This window comes from Natator depressus, chromosome 15 (assembly GCF_965152275.1).
Source record: "Natator depressus isolate rNatDep1 chromosome 15, rNatDep2.hap1, whole genome shotgun sequence".
NCBI lineage: Eukaryota > Metazoa > Chordata > Testudines > Cheloniidae > Natator > Natator depressus.
This window is the reverse complement of record NC_134248.1, coordinates 5,031,221-5,050,851: the sequence shown is the minus strand read 5'-3', so window position 1 is coordinate 5,050,851 and position 19,631 is coordinate 5,031,221. Positions and strand designations below refer to the sequence as shown.

General features: G+C 47.2%; 1 protein-coding gene across 1 annotated transcript in view; it reads left to right on the top strand.

The window, feature by feature from the left end:
* Nucleotides 1–19,631, top strand: part of RTN4R (reticulon 4 receptor) — a 134,795-nt gene that overhangs the window by 100,902 nt on the left and 14,262 nt on the right. The gene's annotated exons all lie outside the window — the stretch shown is intronic.

Genomic DNA, 19,631 nt, shown 5'->3' with positions numbered 1-19,631 from the left:
CCATTCTGGCACGGGCATCGCTCTCAGACCCCCACTGGAGCTGTTCCACTTTGTCTAAGTAGTGAATATTCATTGGGAGAGATTGACTGCATAGGCTGGAGTGCTAGAGCAGGGCCTCAGACTTGGGTCTCCTGTATCTCCAGGGGGTGCTCCAATCACCAGGCTATTTGGGGGCAAAAGGGGGTATCTTGCCAGTATTTTTGCCAGCAAGTTAAAGAAGTATGGATTGGGTGAATGGACTAGAAGGTGGATAGAAAGCTGGCTAGATTGTCGGGCTCAACAGATAGTGATCAACAGTTCACTGTCTAGTTGGCAGCCAGTATCAACGGAGTGCCCCAGGGGTCAGTCCTGGGGCCGGTTTTGTTCAATATCTTTATTAATGATCTGGATGATGGGATGGATTGCACCCTCAGCAAGTACGAAGATGACACTAAGCTGGGGGGAGAGGTAGATACGATGGAGGGTAGGGATAGGGTCTAGAGTGACCTAGACAAATTGGAGGATGGGCCAAAAGAAATCTGATGAGGTTCAACAAGGACAAGTACGGAGTCCTGCACTTAGGAAGGAAGAATCCCATGCACTGCTACAGGCTGGTGACCGACTGGCTAAGTAGCAGTTCTGCAGAAAAGGACCTGGGGATGACAGTGGATGAGAAGCTGGATATGAGTCAGCAGTGTCCCCTTGTTGCCAAGAAGGCCAACGGCATATTGGGCTATATTAGTAGGAGCATTGCCAGCAGATCGAGGGAAGTGATTATTCCCCTCTATTCGGCACTGGTGAGGCCACATCTGGAGTATTGTGTCCAGTTTTGGTCCCCCCGCTACAGAAGGGATGCGGACAAATTTGAGAGAGTCTAGTGGAGGGCAACAAAAATGATTAGGGGGCTGGGGCACATGACTTACGAGGAAAGGCTGAGGGAACTGGGGTTATTTAGTCTGCAGAAGAGACGAGTGAGGGGGGATTTGATAGCAGCCTTCAACTACCAGAAGGGGGTTCCAAAGAGGATGGAGCTTGGATGTTCTCAGTGGTAGCAGATGACAGAACAAGAAGCAATGGTTGCAGTGGGGGAGGTCTAGGTTGGATATGAGGAAACACTATTTCACTAGGAGGGTGGCGAAGCACTGGAATGGGTTACCTAGGGAGGTGGTGGAATCTCCATCCTTAGAGGTTTTTAAGGCCCGGCTTGAGAAAGCCCTGCCTGGGATGATTTAGTTGGCGTTGGTCCTGCTTTGAGCAGGGGATTGGACTAGATGACCTCCTGAGGTCTCTTCCAACCCTAATCTTCTATGATTCTATGATCTTGCTCTCTCTTGTTCTGACCAGAAATCCCATCCTGGACCTGAGAAACTTGCCCAGGAAACTTTTATTGAAACCAACGCTTTCCCACATCAAGTTTGATGAATGGGCATTTTCAGTCTAGTGGCTGGAGCTGGCACTGCCCACTGAGCACAGGGTGGGGTGCCCATTGACTGAGGGCAGGTCTGCGCTGAAGCTGGAGGGGTCATTCCCAGCCCAGGGGGGGATGGACACGAACTAGCTTTGATGGAGCTAGTGTGCTAAAAACACCACAGTAGCTGCAGCAGCATGGATGGGAACTCAGGCTAGCTGCTGATACCATCCCATGTGAGACCCTAGGTGCTCTAACCACCAGGCTGTATGGGGAGAGGGGGTTTATACACGGTGGCTAGCCCCTCCCATTGACACAGCCACACTGCTGTGTAGCTCAGTCAGAGCTAGCACAGGTATGTCTATCCCAGCCAGCTACAGTGCGGCTACACATGCAGCTGCAGTGCAGAAGTACACATCAAAGGTGTTAGGGTGTGGGGACTGGGCTGTCTGTCTCCAGGGGATAGGTTCTCCCTTCAGAGGGTTTACCATCCCTTTCAGCCTTTGCAACGAGCTTCATAACCAGCCTCTCACTCATTCGCCTAGAGGAGCAGGGGGTTCCCAGGCTAGTCCAACTCAAGCTGCTCCATTCCCAAATAACTACAGGGAGCTCCAGGAAGGGCAGAAAGTTCCTTAGCAAGCATCTGTGACAATGCCAGGCCCTGGTTTACAGTTATCTCCCTGTGGGTTTGTCCAAATGATCCATTCAGAGGGGAGCAACGTGGGGCGGAGTATGAAACCATGTGGGAACTTGGGAACTCTGATGTTTGGATTCTCTTTTTGGCAGAGAGAGATTTTCCCTTGTCCCCGCAAATTAGAAATAACCCAGAATTTAACTGAAAACAAAATCTTTGTTGCCTTCCACTGGGACTTGGTATATATGCAGCCTGGCCATTCCTGGCTGCTGAGTCCATGTTCTGATCTATAAACTAGGGAGGATCGAACCTATTAAGATGATAGATGAGCAAACCCTCAGTGACCAAGGGGAATATGCTGTCTACATGGAGCTGATGGGGGTAAACACCAGGGAGTGATAAGAATTACTTGGGGTTAAGCTAGATGCTATGAATGGCACAAGGTGATAAAACAAGAAATCATGGGACCTGGTGGAACCAAGGGACAGTAGAATAAAATGAAAGGACCCTTCCTGACAGTGAGTTGCATTAGACCGCGAGATGGTTCTATTGACACAGTGGACAATGCCATGTAAAGACCCATCCTTCACTGGCTGTGGATGGTCTAATGGACTGTGCTACCTCTAAAGTCCATGGTGCTAGGGAAAGTTAGAATAACCCTCCTCCCCCAGAGTTTTTATACCTGTTGGGACCCTGTTCCAGACTTGTCTGAGCCTCTTGAGGCTGGAGATTGGGCTTTTTTGTGAGATTCCCAGTGCTTCCTGCTTCTGCTGGCATGGAGATGCGGTAGGAGAGGCCTTTCTTGTTGAGGTGCTTCCAGTTCTGGGAGCCAGGCAGTGCAAAGGCCGGGAGAAATGGGGAAATAATCCTGGAAAATGTGAATCAGGTTTGTGAAACCTCAGGAGAGGTTTGTCCCCCCGTTTGGCAGGAGCTTTGTGACGTGGGGGGTTCACTTTATACAAATCTCATTCCTAGTAAACCTGCATTGCCAATCAGAATTGTGAGATTGGTTTAAAAAACTCATTAGATTAAAAAAAAATCTTGGATTCTTTTTGTTTGTTTTCTGATTTCTGAGCCTTTAGGCTCATGGTTTCAAGCTTTTCGTTGCAACTTAGAGTGCTAGAGACTGACTTTAAAAACAATGAAAGCTGAGTTAAATAAATCATTCCAGGAGCTGGGGCTTTAAGAAGAGCACCAAATATTGTGAGACTTGCAATGAAATCATGAGCGATGGCAACACGGATACAGAGCCAGGCCTCAGAAGCTTACCCTGCCTTGTCAGAGACTTGTTGCCTGTCATGAGCTAAACCCGTGGAAAGAGAGAGGTGATCCAAGTGGCCCACGTTGAAAGTTAAGGCAACACATTTTTCACTGGACTGATCCACTGATTCCAATGTTCTGCAGTGGTGGTGAGCGACAGTTCTGTAATCTCACTCTGGGAAGTCACTGCACAGGTCATATTCTGTCAAGGCGAATGTGGGTGATGTTTTGACTTTCTGGTTCTAGCTTCTTCTAGTTTAAAAGCATTTCAGAGTTATCTTCTCATGTGCTTTCTTGGTAATGCTAGTGTCAGGGGTGTCAATATAAAACCTCAGTTCTCCTTTTAAATATTTCCTCTGTGAGCAAAAAGAATGATACAGATTCCAAAGCGGTGCAGGGATGTTTGCAGGGCACAGGACCTATGGGACGAGGGCACACAGGTCTGCAGGGCAGAAGAAGGTGCAATAGCATTAAGGCTTCCTAGGTTTTCCTCTCTCCCAGAAGAGCGGGGGGAGTTACTCTGTTCCCCAAGAAGTAGCTGCATTTTTCCAGGCAAAATCAACTTGGCTTTTCTTCCCACATTCCTGACCTCTACGGCCCCTTTAACATTGTTCCTCTGTCTCCATTGAAACTGACACGGCTAATTGAATGAACCTGCTTTTCTTCTCTCCTCCTGATCGTTGATGACGATGTCTAATAAATCTGGCTCTCACATTCATCCCAGCAGCTCCTGACAACACAACCCCCCTCCACTTACTGCATCTCCTGTTAGCATTGTGCTTTAGTTCACAATATCCAGCCATATTTCTGTCCACATGACAGCGGTTCCAGCCAACCTCGTCTGAATTCATGCATCGAGTACAATTTCAGGAGACACTGGATTGAATGTTTTAACAAAATCGAATCTAATCCATCTATCATCTTTTAACATAGCCATTGCCACTGTGTCTGAGTAGAAATGGATTTGTGTAGCACAAACATTCAGTCTGAAAGGCAGGATTTTCCTCTTTTTCCTTGTGAGGATCAGGGGCTGGACGTGAGGCAAAGGGTTTTTGTGCATTTGAGGATTTGGAGTGGTTCTCTGGAGACCATTTGTCTGGAATCACGTGTTCTTTAGAAGCAGCATAAGCCCAGCCAGTCGCCTCACCCTCAAACAATTCACCCATTCCCCTATTTGTTAAGACTCCAGTCCCAAATTTCCCTTACTTTTAGCCCCCTCAATGCACTACTTTTCTCTTCCTCCTTGCGTTTGTCTCTCTTCTGCCTGGCACTGGCCTCTTCTCTTCCCCACTTTCTGTCCAATGTGGGCGTGAGAGCTATCTCCCTGGTAGTCCATGCCACCTTAGATTTCTTCTCCATCATTGACTTTCCTGAGCTTGTGATTAGAGCAGAGGACCGAACAGCAGGAGAATGGGTGTAATTCTTAGCTGTGCCACAGATTTCCTGTGTGACCTTAGGAGAGTCTCTTCGATTGCTCTGTGCCTCAGTTTCCCCATCTGTATCCTAGAAATAATGTTATTTTCCTCTCTTAATTCATTCATGAGACCCTGAGGTGGAAGATGCTAGACAAGGATATAGCGCATCCTTGCTCACAACTCCTTGTAAAACCTCCCTTTTCGCCTTTGCCTCTAGCCTGTTAACGTCCTTCTCCGGCTTCTGTGACTGGTCGTTAACTTGGTAAATGCTGGGAACTCTCCAAGCGCAGCTGTGTTGTGTGACTGACCTAGTGCAGGGTGGGGCCTTCGGAGAGACAAACCTGGACCTGCCCCTTGCGAGAAGGTTCTAGTGGGCACTAGCCTGGCCTAGAAATGCTGTGAGAGTCTCCCTACAGTCTGCAGCATTTTAGTTGTCCCTACAGAACCCCTTGGAGCTCATTCTTATTATACTCTGTAGGGCACCGAGGATGGGTCCACTTGCCCTGAAATGACCCATACTCCTCTTCCTTCTCTAGAGAGCATGCCTCTAACCCCCAATTGCCTGCCCCCAGTACAGAGCCCCTGGGATCACTGGCAGTGCCCTCCCTAAGCCCACAGTGGGCAGGTGGGGAACTCCAGGCTCCCTGGCCTGCTGCTACATACCACCTGCCCTTGCTGCTTCCAGGGCACAGCACTTAGGGAGGAGGTGTTTATAAGAAGAAGTGGGGCCAGTTGGGCTTTGTTGCACACAGTGATCTTGAACTGGACCAGTAGCCAGCAACGCCTCTTGTCTATCCACAGCGAATCTCCCCACAGGGACCTTCCACATCCAGGATTAGCCAGCCCCTGGATGATAGTCTCTGGGGACCAGCTAGTATCACAAGGGCTCAGAGACAGGCCCTCCCTTCAGCAGGATTTAAAGCCATTAGGAGAGAGGAGAAAGCAATAGCTGTTGGATTTTAACATGAGCTAATGTTGAGCTATGCATTTGGGAGCTGAGATCTCCTAAGGTGACCTCTAGGCTGCTGGGTAACAGAGCTGGAAGGTTCTGATAATGAAAGGCATTTCTGAGAGCAGCATCCTGAGGATGGGAGGGGGGGTGCATTGTGCTGGCTCAGCAGTGGAGGCCATCAGGATTCTAGGCTGCATCAAAAGCTTTCTAGAAACAAAAGCAGGTGTTTTCCCAATGCACAGGCCATGAAGTGCCCCCAGCAAGAGCGCTCTTTTGCACTGCCTTAGAGAGAAGATTGCTCCAGGTGTGAGCACCAAACCTCCCTAGAGATGTGCAAATTCTGGAGAAAGTCCAGAACAACCGACGGAAGCAAAGGAGGGCATTCTGAGAATGGGCTATAGCAGTGGGAGGAGAAAAGGTCATTTCTTGGAGGTTATTGCAGCATATACATGCCTAAAAGGGGCTCGTACAGATGTGGGTGGGAATCTGTTGACACTGAGGGTGTGTCTGCACTCCAAGCTGAAGGAGTAATTCCCAGTCTGAGGAGACATACCCATGCTAGCTCTGATTGAACTCCTGCTAATCCTATTCTGAATCCTGCTGTGCTCAGTGATGTTGGGGCAGTGAGTTACACAGGTTAATTAGGAGTTTGGTAATAAAATGTCCTTTTTGTAATCTGAGAAATGTTACCTTGTTTGACTCTTTCAATTACTTGATTTTTACTAGCACTAAAATGGCAAGGGGCACTTACTCTTCCTGCAAGTGCTGATTCTGCCTCCTAAAACCCCAGCAATAGGGAACAATTAAACAGCGTGACTTCCCTGTGCATTTTCCAAAAGGCAAGAGCAACATGAAAGTTTCCCTTAATAGCATGGAGGGTTTCTGCTGCACTGGAAATGCCATGTGAGGACTGGCAAAGCGACCACGGGGCACACAGCTTAATGGGTTCCTGCCAGCTCAGGACCAGGAAGTGAATTTTGTTTTCAGCAAACAGCTCTCAATAGTTTGGTTCTTTTCATTAAATAATCAGATCCAACAGGGGGTGAATTCCTGGCAAATTGGTGCCACCCACAAATGATGCCTTCAACCATCATGAAAAGGCAGCAACATGGCAACAATATGCCCTCCGACTTGGATGATCTTTAACCAATGACAGTTTGGATCAGTAACTAATGTCTGTTGTTCTAAAAGAGAGATAATAGCCTTCGGGCATCAGGAACCAGCTCCTAGAGAAAGCACGAGGAACCTCTGGAGGAGTCAATGCTAAGAAAATGTTTACTCCTCTGTGAAACCGGCCAGAGCACTAGAGCAAGCTGCCAAAGGACAATATGGATCCTGTCCCTGCAGATGTCCCCGTCTGCCACTAGACACCATCAATCCAGAATGGTTTATAGGTAATGACTTGAGCCCTGCCTGCTGTCTCATCTGCTCCTCCTCCCAGGAGGTCAGTGCAAGATATTTTAAAAACCTGGCCAAGGAGCTCTCCAAATGTTGATTCTCATTGTTAATAAATCCTAGAAAACTGGAGATATTCCAGAGGACTAGGTGAAAGCCAAGGTCATGCCACCATTTAAAAATAGCAAGTGGGCTGACCCAGGTAATTATCTGCTAGTTAGCCTGACATCAATCCTGAGCAAAACAAAAACACCAGAAGGGCTTAACAAATACAAACTAAAGGATGGAATTATAGCAAATACCAGTCAGCATAGTTTCATGGAAAATAGGTCTCAAACAAACCTGAGATTTTTCTTTGATGAGGTTAAAGATGCTTTATTTGTTATTTTCTATTGAGATTGCCCCTACAAGTCCAGGACCCTACCACAGGAGTGATGGAAACTCCCTAAAAGTGTTGGGGGGCCACCAGTGCCAAATCATGGCCCTGTCCCTCCCCACAATGCCCCTTCCCCTGAGGACTTGCCCTCACGCCGCCCCCTCTCCACAAGCCCCTGCCCTCATGCTGTCCCTTCCCCCAAGCCCCCTCCCCTATGCAGCCCCTTTTCCCCAAACCCTACCCTTGCGCCACCTATTCCCCCTGAGAACCTCCCCCTCTCACTGCCTCTTCCCCCTAAAACCCTGCCCCCTGCATTTGCTCCTCTCCGCCCCCTCCCCCCATTGCTTGCCCTTATGGCTGGTAAAACGTGATGGGGCCATGGCCCCCTGGTCCCCCCGTTGCAGCGCCTCGAGCACGAAGTGCTGTTCAAACTCAGAACAAAATGATGGTCCCTGATACGTTTGTGCATTTGTGATATATTGAGATTTCTGTAAGGTGTTTCACTTAGTGCAGCATGACACTTGATTAACAATTAGCACTATACAAAATCCATGGAGCTAAATGAATTAAAACTGGCTAACTGAGATCTCAAAGCGTAATTGTTTATGAGGAATCATCACCGAGTCAGGGGTTTCTAGTGAGGTCCCACAGGATCGGTTCCCAACCCAACATTATTCCATATTCTATGAACAGTCTGGAAGCCAATATAAGCCCATTGCTGGTAATGTTTGCAGATGACACAAAGATTGTTGATACATAATTGAGACAGGTCACCAAAACAGAGCAATCTGTTAAACTGGTGACAATCAAACAACCTGCATTTTAATACAGTGAAATGCCGGGTCATCCACCTTGGAACAAAGAATATAGGCCACACTTAGAAGCTGGGGAACTATATTGTGGAAAACAGTGACTCTGAAAAGGACTTAGGGGCCATAGTGAATAACCAAATGAACATGAGCTCTCAGTGCCATGCTGTGGCAAAAAGGATGAACATGATCCTTGGATGTGTAAACAGGGGAATCTAAGGTATGAGGAGGGAGGTGATTTTAATCCTGATTAGAGAGCTAGAAGGCTCTAATCTAGTAGACAAAATCCTAACAAAATCCAAATACTGGAAGTTGAATCTAGATTTATTCAAACGGGAAATATGGTGCAAATTTGTAACAATGAGGGTAAGTAACCGGTGGAACAGATTATCAAGGGATATGGTAAGCATTCCATCAACTGGAGTGAGTCTTTTAATCAAGACTGGGTATATTTCCAAGAGATATGCTGCAGCTCAAGCAGAAATTACAGACTTGGTGCATGAATCACTGGGTGATATAGAATCATAGAATATCAGGGTTGGAAGAGACCACAGGAGGTCATCTAGTCCAACCCCCTGCTCAAAGCAGGACCAACACCAACTAAATCTTCCCAGCCAGGGCTATGTCAAGCCAGGCCTTAAAAACCTTTAAGGATGGAGATTCTACCACCTCCCTAGGTAACCCATTCCAGTGCTTCACCACCCTCCTAGTGAAATAGTGTTTCCTAATATCCAACCTAGACCTCCCCCACTGCAACTTGAGACCATTGCTTCTTGTTCTGTCATCTGCCACCACTGAGAACAGCCGAGCTCCATCCTCTTTGGAACACCCACCTTCAGGTAGTTGAAGGCTGCTATCAAATCCCCCCTCACTCTTCTCTTCTGCAGACTAAATAACTCCAGTTCCCTCAGTCTCTCCTCGTAAATCATGTACCCTAGCCCCCTAATTACGTCCATTGCCCTCCGCTGGACTCTTTCCAATTTGTCCACATCCCTTCTGTACTGCGGGGCCCAAAACTGGATACAGTACTCCAGGTGTGGCCTCACCAGTGCCAAATAGAGGGGAATAATCACTTCCCTCGATCTGCTGGCAATGCTCCTACTAGTACAGCCCAATATGCCGTTGGCCTTCTTAGCAACGAGGGCACACTGCTGACTCATATCCAGCTTCTAGTCCACTTAATCCCCAGGTCCTTTTCTGCAAAACTGCTGCTTAGCCAGTTGGTCCCCAGCCTGTAGCAGTGCATGGGATTCTTCCTTCCTAAGTGCAGGGCTCTGCACTTGTCCTTGTTGAACCTCATCAGATTTCTTTTGGCCCAATCCTCTAATTTGTCTAGGTCACTCTGGACCCTATCCCTACCCTCCATTGTATCTTCCTCTCACCCCTGCTTAGTGTCATCTGTGAACTTGCTGAGGATGCAATTAATCCCATCATCCATATCATTAATAAAGATGTTGAACAAAACCGGCCCCAGGACCGACCCCTGGGGCACTCTGCTTGATACTAGCTGCCAACTAGACATTGAGCCATTGATCACTACCCATTGAGCCCAACAATCTAGCCAGCTTTCTATCCACCTTCTAGTCCATTCATCCAATGCATACTTTTTTAACTTGCTGGCAAGAATACTGTGGGAGACCATGTCAAAAGGGGAGGGATAACTCAGTGCTTTGAGCATTGGCCTGCTAAACCCAGGGTTGTGAGTTCAATTCTTCAGGGGGCCATTTAGGGATCTGGGGCAAAAATTGGGGATTGGTCCTGCTTTGAGCAGGGGGTTGGACTAGATGACCTCCTGAGGTCCCTTCCAACCCTGATATTCTATGAAAAGCATATTCTTTGCCCTGTGTTATATAGGTCAGATTAGATGATCATAATGGTCTCTTCTGGCCTTAAAATATAGGACTCAATTAATTGTTCCTTCCATACAGTATATTCTGCAGGGCTTCATCAGTCTAGAGCCTTGTATCGGCTGGGGATTGGAAGCTTTTCCCCAGTGCTATCTTGCTGGTTTCCATGCGAGCAGGAAGGTATATTATTAACATCCCATTGTATTCATGTTTAGTTTGGCTTCACAGAGTCTGCACATCTTAGGGAAATACGTTTACAGAGTTGTGGATGTCTCGTTTCATATCTGGCGAGAGAGGATGAGGGAGCTGCATAGCACAGTCAAGTGTGTCGAATGCTGAAACTGCATAGGAGACAATGCTGACATCCGATAAGGGGCAGCAGCATTCAGATTTACATGCGTATTAGCACTCAGCCCTGGTTTTTAGCTGGGAATAAGAGAACATACCCTGCGCATCATGGAATGTATACTGGGGAGCTGGAGAATGAACAGCTGTGCGGGCACAGGGAGCGATGGCAGGGCATTGTGGGAAAAATGATGATGGGGAAGACACAGGCTTACTGGGGAAGGAAGCTGCTGGGCTGATTTCCTTCTCCTTGGGATTCTTTCTGGTGGATGGGGCTGGATTCTCTGGTGGATGGTGAAACCAGGAGTGCTTTGAGAGATATCCTGTGACTCCACCTTCCCCTAGCTCACAAATCATGAGTCAGACCCCCCCACCCGCCCCAAATCATGAAATTACCAAAAAATCCTGTTGTAGTTGGTCTTTTGACTTGTTAATGCCCCTCTATCCTCTGCCAGTGCACATGCGAGAGCGTCAGGCTGAAAAGTCAACCTTGAATGCACACAGCCTCTCTCCCTGGCTGCTCGGATGGAGACTCCAGTTAGCCTCCTGCTCGCCCCTGAGAAAGGGCAGCCGCTATCCATTTCCTCGCACTGGCCTGATTCTCGCCCCTCCTCATCTATTTCCTGTGACAAAAGAAGGCTGGATGGTAGTTTGAGAATCACTGACCTAATTAATGCATCATGAGTCACACTTGCACACAGAACTTCTATTCCTGTTACGGGTGGGTGTGTTACCGATACTTTAAACTTGCATCAGTCATTCAGATAAGCGATGTCACCATAAAAACTATATGGGATGGTTTAGCCTTTTAAGCAACACTTCCTTGACTCCCCCCCCCCCCCCGCCCTTCTTTATCTCAGACTGAGCAGCACGCCCCCACCCCACTCCCTGCCTGCCTCCCCCTGCTCTGGGCCTCCCTTCACTCTCCCTCCCCTGTTGTGCCTCCTGGCCTTCCTCCACTTGCTTCCCCTCTCCTCTCCTACGTCCCCCACTCCGAACCCCCCTCACTCCCGCTGCCCTCCACTCTCCTGAGACCCCCTAAATCTGCCTCCTTTTGCTCCCCCAGTTTCCTTCTCCCCCAACTCTCCAATCCCTGTTGCAGTGTCTCTGCTGCCCCCACAGTCCCTGTGTCCTGCCCAGCCCCTGACCCATAAACTGGCAGCCATGTTGCCTGTGGCCCTGGCTTCAGTCTCCCTGAGAACGGTGGCAGGCGTCGGCCAACTTTATTAAGGGCAGCCTCCCTTCCCCGTGCAGATAGATTGTAGGGAAATGGCCACCATCTGCTGGCTTCAGCTCCATTGAAGAGCTGGTGGCCATTTTATAAGGGACAATTTGCGAGTTGGCGCCTTTCATCATGTTTTCATGAGACAGGGAAACGCGTCCCCGAAATCACGAGCATTGCGATGGAACCGCCAGAGTTGGCCACGCTGCTCGTGCCACGGCTCACCATCTCCCAGGGCTTGGCTTTGCCACCTGGGCCTAGGGTGAGCAGCTCTTTCCCTCCTGCCCGTCGTGTGCTTGCCCTTGCTGCCCTGGGTTACTAGGCAAGTGAGCCACCTCCAGCCCAATAGGTTGGTGCTGCAGCCTGTCCGGCTTTAGATGCACTTTTACAAACCAGGGTGCTGAGGTCAGATATATTTGTGGCTCCCTTCCCAGGGGCGCCATTTAGTGGGGGCAAGAGTGGGGCTCCTGCCCCCCCACCAAGTTTCATTCAGGATCTCTGCTGGGGCGCATGTCCTAACCCTAACCACAGGCAGAGCTCTTAACTGCCCTGCAGCCTGAGTAGTAGAAGGTGAGTTCATCGGAGGAGAGGTGCTGGTCCCAGCTTGTGCCCTGGGGCAGGGAGTCAGCATTTTGTCTGCAAACAGAGGCAGGGTGATTCAGATAAGAAAGGGCTGGTAATTAAATTAAGGATCTGGAAGTCCTTAGATGAGCCTGTAAAACAGGAATCCCTCTGTGGGGACAGAGAGCGGGGAATGTTGACAAGAGAAGCAGGGGACTCAGAAGAAATACAGCCAAGCCCTCTGAGCCAAGGTTACACTCAAAGAAGAGGGAGATGGGAGGGGTCCTGGAAGGCAGATATAATAGGTCAGGGGAGTCTCTGCCTCCCCTGGCGCTGCCGTGGCTGCTGGACCTCCGGTTGCGGGGTTTGGTGGTGACATTTTTGCTTTATTATGCCCCATGCAGGTTGCGGGGCAGCTGAGGATGCACATACCACCTCTTCAGCCACCCCAGAACCTGCATGCGGCATATCAAAAGTGTCTTCTAACAGATGCTTTTCCCCCGGGTGGGTTGGGTCCGGGGAGGGGAGGGGAGGCACGGTGAGGCTTCGGCCAGCCCGGGGCTCCTCCAGCCGAGGGGGTGGGGAGCACTCCGGGCTGCTGGTGGGGGGTTGCTCCATGCTGCAGTTAGTCTGGGGCTCCTCCAGGCAGGTGGGTGGGGGTGGGGGAGGTTTGGGCTTCGGCAGGCCCTGGGCTCCTGCAGCCGAGGGGTGGGGGCACTCCGGGCTTCTCTGGGCAGGGAGGGCTTGTGGCTCTGGCTGTGGGGAGGCAGGGGACCTTGGGGCTCCGGCCATGGGGAGGACGCGGGTGGAAGGGGCACAGCCAGAGGCTAGCCTCCCCAAAGGTGGGCTCCACTTGCCGCCCATGGAAGGAGGACAGGTGAAAAGAAGGAGACAAAGCCAGGGGAAGGGCTAGCGGTGGTACAGAGAAATTCCCACTCTACCTGTGGCACTTACGTGACCCCATCACGCTAGTATCTGAGCAACTCACAGTGTCTAACCGATTTCTCCTCGCAGCCCCTCTGAGGAAGAACAGGGCTGTTATCCCCATTGTACAGATGGGGCACTGAGGCACACAAAGACTAAAGGCCAGATTTTCAAAGGTATTCTGAAGCACTTCAAGGAGAGGAAAGTGATCAGGAACAGTCAGCATGGATTCACCAAGGGCAAGTCATGCCTGACCAACCTGTTTGCCTTCTATGATGAGATCACTGGCTCTGTGGATGAGGGGAAAGCAGTGGACTTTTTATTCCTTGACTTTAGCAAAGCTTTTGATACGGTCTCCCACAGCATTCTTGCCAGCAAGTTAAAGAAGTATGGGCTGGATGAATGGACTGTAAGGTGGATAGAAAGCTGGCTAGATTGTCGGGCTCAGCAGGTAGTGATCAATGGCTCCATGTCTAGTTGACAGCTTGTATCAAGCGGAGTGCCCCAAGGATCGGTCCTGAGGCTGGTTTTGTTCAATATCTTCATTAATGATCTGGAGGATGGCGTGGATTGCACCCTCAGCAAGTTGGCAGATGACACTAAACTGGGAGGAGAGGTAGATACGCTGGAGGGTAGGGATAGGATACAGAGGGACCTAGACAAATTAGAGGATTGGGCCAAAAGAAATCTGATGAGGTTCAACAAGGACAAGTGCAGAGTCCTGCACTTAGACAGAAGAATCCCATGCACCGCTACAGACTAAGGACCGAATGGCTCAGCAGCAGTTCTGCAGAAAAGGACCTTGGAGTTACAGTGGACGGGAAGGTGGATATGAGTCAACAGTGTGCCCTTGTTGCCAAGAAGGCTAACAGCATTTTGGGCTGTGTAAGTAGGAGCATTGCCAGCAGATCGAGGGACGTGATCGTTCCCCTCTATTCGGCATTGGTGAGGCCTCATCTGGAGTACTGTGTCCAGTTTTGGGCCCCACACTACAAGAAGGATGTGGAAAAATTGGAAAGAGTCCAGCGGAGAGCAACAAAAATGATTGGGGGCTGGGGCACATGACTTATGAGGAGAGGCTGAGGGAACTGGGATTATTTAGTCTGCAGAAGAGAAGAATGAGGGGGGATTTGATAGCTGCTTTCAGCTACCTGAAAGTGGGTTCCAAAAAGGATGGATCTAGACTATTCTTAGTGGTAGCAGATGACAGAACAAGGAGTAATGTTCTCAAGTTGCAGTGGGGGAGGTTTAGGTTGGATATTAGGAAAAACTTTTTCACTAGGAGGGTGGTGAAGCACTGGAATGGGTTACCTAGGGAGGTGATGGAATCTCCTTCCTTAGAGGTTTTTAAGGTCAGGCTTGACAAAGCCCTGGCTGGGATGATTTAGTTGGGGATTGGTCCTGCTTTGAGCAGGGGTTGGACTAGATGACCTCCTGAGGTCCCTTGCAACCCTAGTGGGATTTTCAAACGTGCCCAGAAGGTCAGGTGCTTTGTAAACCCCACTAGATAGCTAGCTGCATCTTTGGGTGCCTTTAAAAACCTCTGTCCCTACGGTAAGGTACCAGCCTGAGGTCAGACAGCAAGTCCATGGGGGTCATAGAACCCAGGTCTCTAAGGGGTCAAATGTAATTTTAGAAACAACTCAAGATTGCCCACACAAACCACCAAATATATTTCCATTGTTAACAATAAAAATGTATCGATGGGCAGAGTAAGAAAAATGCTGCTTGAGAAGTCAGAGTTTGAGTTAAGGGATATTTACTCTGTATAGTTTAGCGAGTGATGTGGACAAATTGTGTTTTAATGGTTATAAAGCCTTAACTCTGTGAATCTCGACGTCCATGGTCATTAAATAATTTCCGTCTGACCCCCCATCATTTCCCACGAGTGTGAAAATCTAAATAGATAAAAATAAAAGAAAATGCTTAAAACTCATAATTTTGCTCAACTGTGAAAATTTCAGTCTTCAGGAATGGAAAAAAAAATTGCCTAAAAATAAACATTGACGTTATCTGTCAAAATTATACAAAATTAAAAAATGGAGTTCTGCCAAGCCCAGTAATAGGAGACATGCAGTGTGATCTGCGTCTGCAAGAAGCGGCTCTGGCCATTGGAAACGTGCCTGTGTGCAGAGTCAGTCCCCCCAGAGTGATGCTAGGTGGTTCTTGTGCTTCAGGGGCTGCAGTGGGGGTTCAGCTGGTGGGACTCATCACTCCGGGGCCGTGCTGAGCCAGTGAGCAGCCTGGAGCACGGGGCGACTGCGCTGCGGGAAGGGCCAGGATCCTAGCTTCTTGTGATAATTCAGGATAATCTACTGTGTTGTATGCAAGAGCAAAGGACCTGTTAACTCTCATATCTGGGCCAGATCCCAGCTCAGTGATTCCATTCTATCTTCCTATGCTCCACCTGCAGTGTCATGGAAACATTAATCGTCATGGGAAACTCCTTGCTGGGCCATGTTGTTGATGCGGGATCACTGCTGGGTTCCAGAAGTGGCTGATTTGGGATCTGTATCCCTAGGGATTCTAGAATTGTGGATTCAGGCTGTAGAGCACTTTGTATGAGAGTGTTTTGGAGGAGATGATTATTGTTAACAGTCACTGTCTTGGCACAGGGCAAACACGGTGCTTCTCTAGGGTAGTGGAGTTTCTCCCACTCCCTGCACTACTTTAGATACTGGTCATTCAGGATCTAAACAGTTTGTTTCTATGCAGGACAGTGACACACTGAAATCTCTGGTAGCAGTGACCTCACACTGAAGGCCTGAATGAGAGCTCTAGGACACTCCAGGCAGAATGATACGGCATGAGCTCCTGGAGGTATTGTGCTACCACAGCACTATGTTGCCTACTTGCTTTTGCTAAGCACAAGGACATACTGAGCCCTGTGAGGGGGATGTAAGAAAGGAGAGAGGCTCCTGGCTCCCTTTTCTCCCAATTGCACAACCATGCGCGAGGCCCAGTTTTGTAATGACCCTTTAACTCTTAAAGCTAAATAGGGTGGTTCGTGCCACTGAGAGCTATTGTTTCAGGCTGTCTCCAGACTCAGGAAGATGTTACTGCATTGATCACATTTTAAGGTTTTCTGTGCAGCTGAGATCTGGGAACATTTTTGTGTGAAGGAAAGCTGAGATTCTGGAGCATGATTCTTTGGGAAGAAGAGGTGGTGTTCTACAGCAAATTCCATAGCCACAGAATGAGGCTTTCTCATTCCCTGCCCAGAATAGGGAAATATGAGCTGAACTGGTGGTGGTGGTGTTGTTATCCTCATAGGGGGGAGCTGAGCCCTAGTGACATTAAGTTGCCTGAACTTTTCATAATGGAAAGATTCCTTCAACCTTTTCTTAGAGAAGCTTTCACTTTTCCATGGTTTGCAGAAGGCTTTTGAAATTTGTCAGGGGATAAGCCCTCAGGCTAGAGAACGGCCTTTTTTGATCCCCATAAAATTCCTTTCAGATTTACTGAAATATCAGCTGTTAAAAAATCGCCATTTCCTTAGGTAAACGCTTACAGCCTACCAACATAATAATGAAACAAAAGCATTCCAAGTCTGGGCTGCCACTACTGCCAAAGTACTAGGAACTCCTGAGGGTCGCTGGAGTAGTTAGGGGGAAATAGAGCCAGCCTGGGTAACTCCTGGCAGAACTGACACATGGCCCCAGCAAGCTGTGATTCCCCTCTGAGATAACAGCTGTTTACCGCTATTAGCTAATCACTTAGCTCAAGTTGTAGTAGTCTATGTTGAAGGTTTCGGGTTCAAACCCTGCTAACATTTCATGACGGGGGGTAGAAGTAAGAAATTTTGCTTTAAAGAATCAATTTAAACCTTGTTTTGTACTTTTACAGTTAATTATCTTAAGGAAAGGTTGATTTGTATTGCTGGTATAATTTGATACTTCTTTTTGCTAACCGTTTATTTAAGCAATTACATTGCTTAACATACATTTATTCAGATTCTTCATTTTTACATTGTTATTATGTTGGAAAGTGGGGAATGTTGCATTTCTTATTTACAAGGTGATGATTAATGCTTTACTTTGATTTGTGTCCAGCTGCATTTGGATGGAATTTGGAATTCAATTAAAAATGCACAAACACAGCATTTTAAAATTGTTTTTATTAGCTAAATAAATCTACCTTAAATGTGCTGGATACATAAAAAAAGAAAGTTTATCAAAACATGTTTTGCATTGAAACCTAACTGATTTATGAAACACAGGAAATATGATCTGTAGTTAGTGCATTGAACTGATTGTTTCTGGTCACCATGTGTCCGTTGAAATTGTAGAACTAGTGAATCTCATGCTGTCACACTTAGATTTTATTTATAGACTGGAAGAGGCAAACAAGCTTTCCTAACTCTCAATCAGTTTCTTAACTTTGAATGAACTAGTCATTGAACTGAACAAACTGAATAAACTGAAATGGAGAAAATATTCCCTCTACACCTGCAGAAGAAGCTACTGCTGTTGAACACTGGTTTATCCCTTCAACATACTCTTAGCCAGCAACTTCCACCAGTTCAGTGCTTTGACTTTATTTAAAACTTTGGCAGCAAACGTATGCCGCTTGAATATTATTATTCTTCATTTAGTTTAAATTATTTTAACAGTTTATGGTAAGTTTAAGTCCTCATGTATGTTGTCATAATTTTAATTTTATTTAAATAGGTTTATTTAATTTAAATTTTAAACAATCTAACTTAAATAAAAAACCAGATTTTGAATTTAATTTTTTTAAATCATTGATTTTTATCCACCCTGGTTGCACACCATAGAACTTGTGTTTACCTTTTTTCCTTAAAAATACCCCCCTCCAAGATATTAAATACCAAATATAAAACTTAAAAGAATGTTATTGAGGTTGCAAAGTTGAGCACTCAAAAGAAAGGAAATGCCAGCTTTACAGTTGCCTATTCGTCTTGCGCATATACATTGTGGACCAATCTTTAATTACATGATCATCTATTATTTTTTTTCCACAGGATCACGCCTCATTCAGTGCACAAGGTAGATGTACAAGGAGACAGAATTAAGGTTGCGCTGATGACTGGCATTTCCTAACGTTTCAGTGCTTGACTTTGCAAACCAAATAACATTCTTTTAACATAGTTTTCAAGTATGTCTTCTTTATTAATGTATATTATGGTACCACCAAGGTCCCATTCATAGATTATAAGGTCAGCGGGGACCACTGTGATCATCTAGTCTGACCTCCTGGATCACGCAGGCCAGAGACTTGCCCCAAAATAATTCCTAGAGCAGAGCTTTTAGAAACACTTCCCATCTTGATTTAAAAATTGTTAGCGATGGGGAATCCACCACAACCCTTGGCAAATTAAATTGCTCCAGTTGTTAATTACTCTCTCAGTTAAAAATGTACATCTTATTTTCAGTCTGACTTTCTCTAACTTCAGCTTCCAGCCACTGGATTGGGTTAGAGCTCATTATTAAATATTTGTTCCCCATGTAGATACTTATAGGCTGCAATCAGGCCACCCCTCTTTGTTAAGCTAAATTGTACCGGCTTTCTACACACATGCAGCCCTGAAGGTTGATAGAGACGGAGCTCAAAGGATTGGCTCAGCATGTAGCACTTAAGTGTGTAGCTAATATGGGGTTATAAGTACCCTGGACACAAATTGGATCTGTTCTCTTCCCACCAGCAGGGGGTGCATAATTCCCATTAGCAGTCATGGGGGATGCTTCTCCCCCATGGGGGTGTGGTAATAAGGTTGATTCTCCCCAAGTGCTCCTATCAGGTTATATGGTACTCTTCCCCACTCCATGTGGATGTAATTTCTGGGGAGTGTAATTACTGGCATGAGACTAGCCCCCCCCCCCCCCCCAGCTTGTACCCCATTAACCTACCAGCACATATTCAACCTAAAACACATAATCCCTGCTCCCCTCAAAATCCTTCCGCCTCAGTCAAAAATAGGGGATAAACTGACATTACTTTGCAAAATGGGCTTAAAAGCCATAGGATGAATTTCAAACAATAGCAATTTACAGCTGGGAATTAAGCCACTCTCCTCACACCATATGCTATAAACAAAAGTAAAGTGCTGTTTGCATCAGCAAAAGGTTTTGTGTTGTAAAGTAGCCCCTTTATGTCCACTCAGGAGTGAATTCAAATGATTATTGACTCTCCACTATAGTAAAGCTGCATTATAATATCTCCAAATCAATAGAGACAAGAGGAAAGCAGGAGGGAAAGGTTCTGGCTTTGCAAACTACAGAAAATTGCATTTTGCTTTGGCATCTTAGAAAGTTTGCAAAGTGTCTATTAGAGGCCCCAGGAGCCTTTTCTTTCTAATTGCTGTGTTTGACAATGCAATCGCACGTGGGACTAGCAGAAAGTCAGCTAATGGACCCACTTTAATTGCTTCCCAGTTCCATGAGTCATAACACTTGTAAGAAGGTAAAGGGGAAGTGCTGCAGTTTGACTGGAGGAGGTTTCTGGCTTTAAAGAAAGCTCAGGAGGAACAAATGCAAAGCTCCA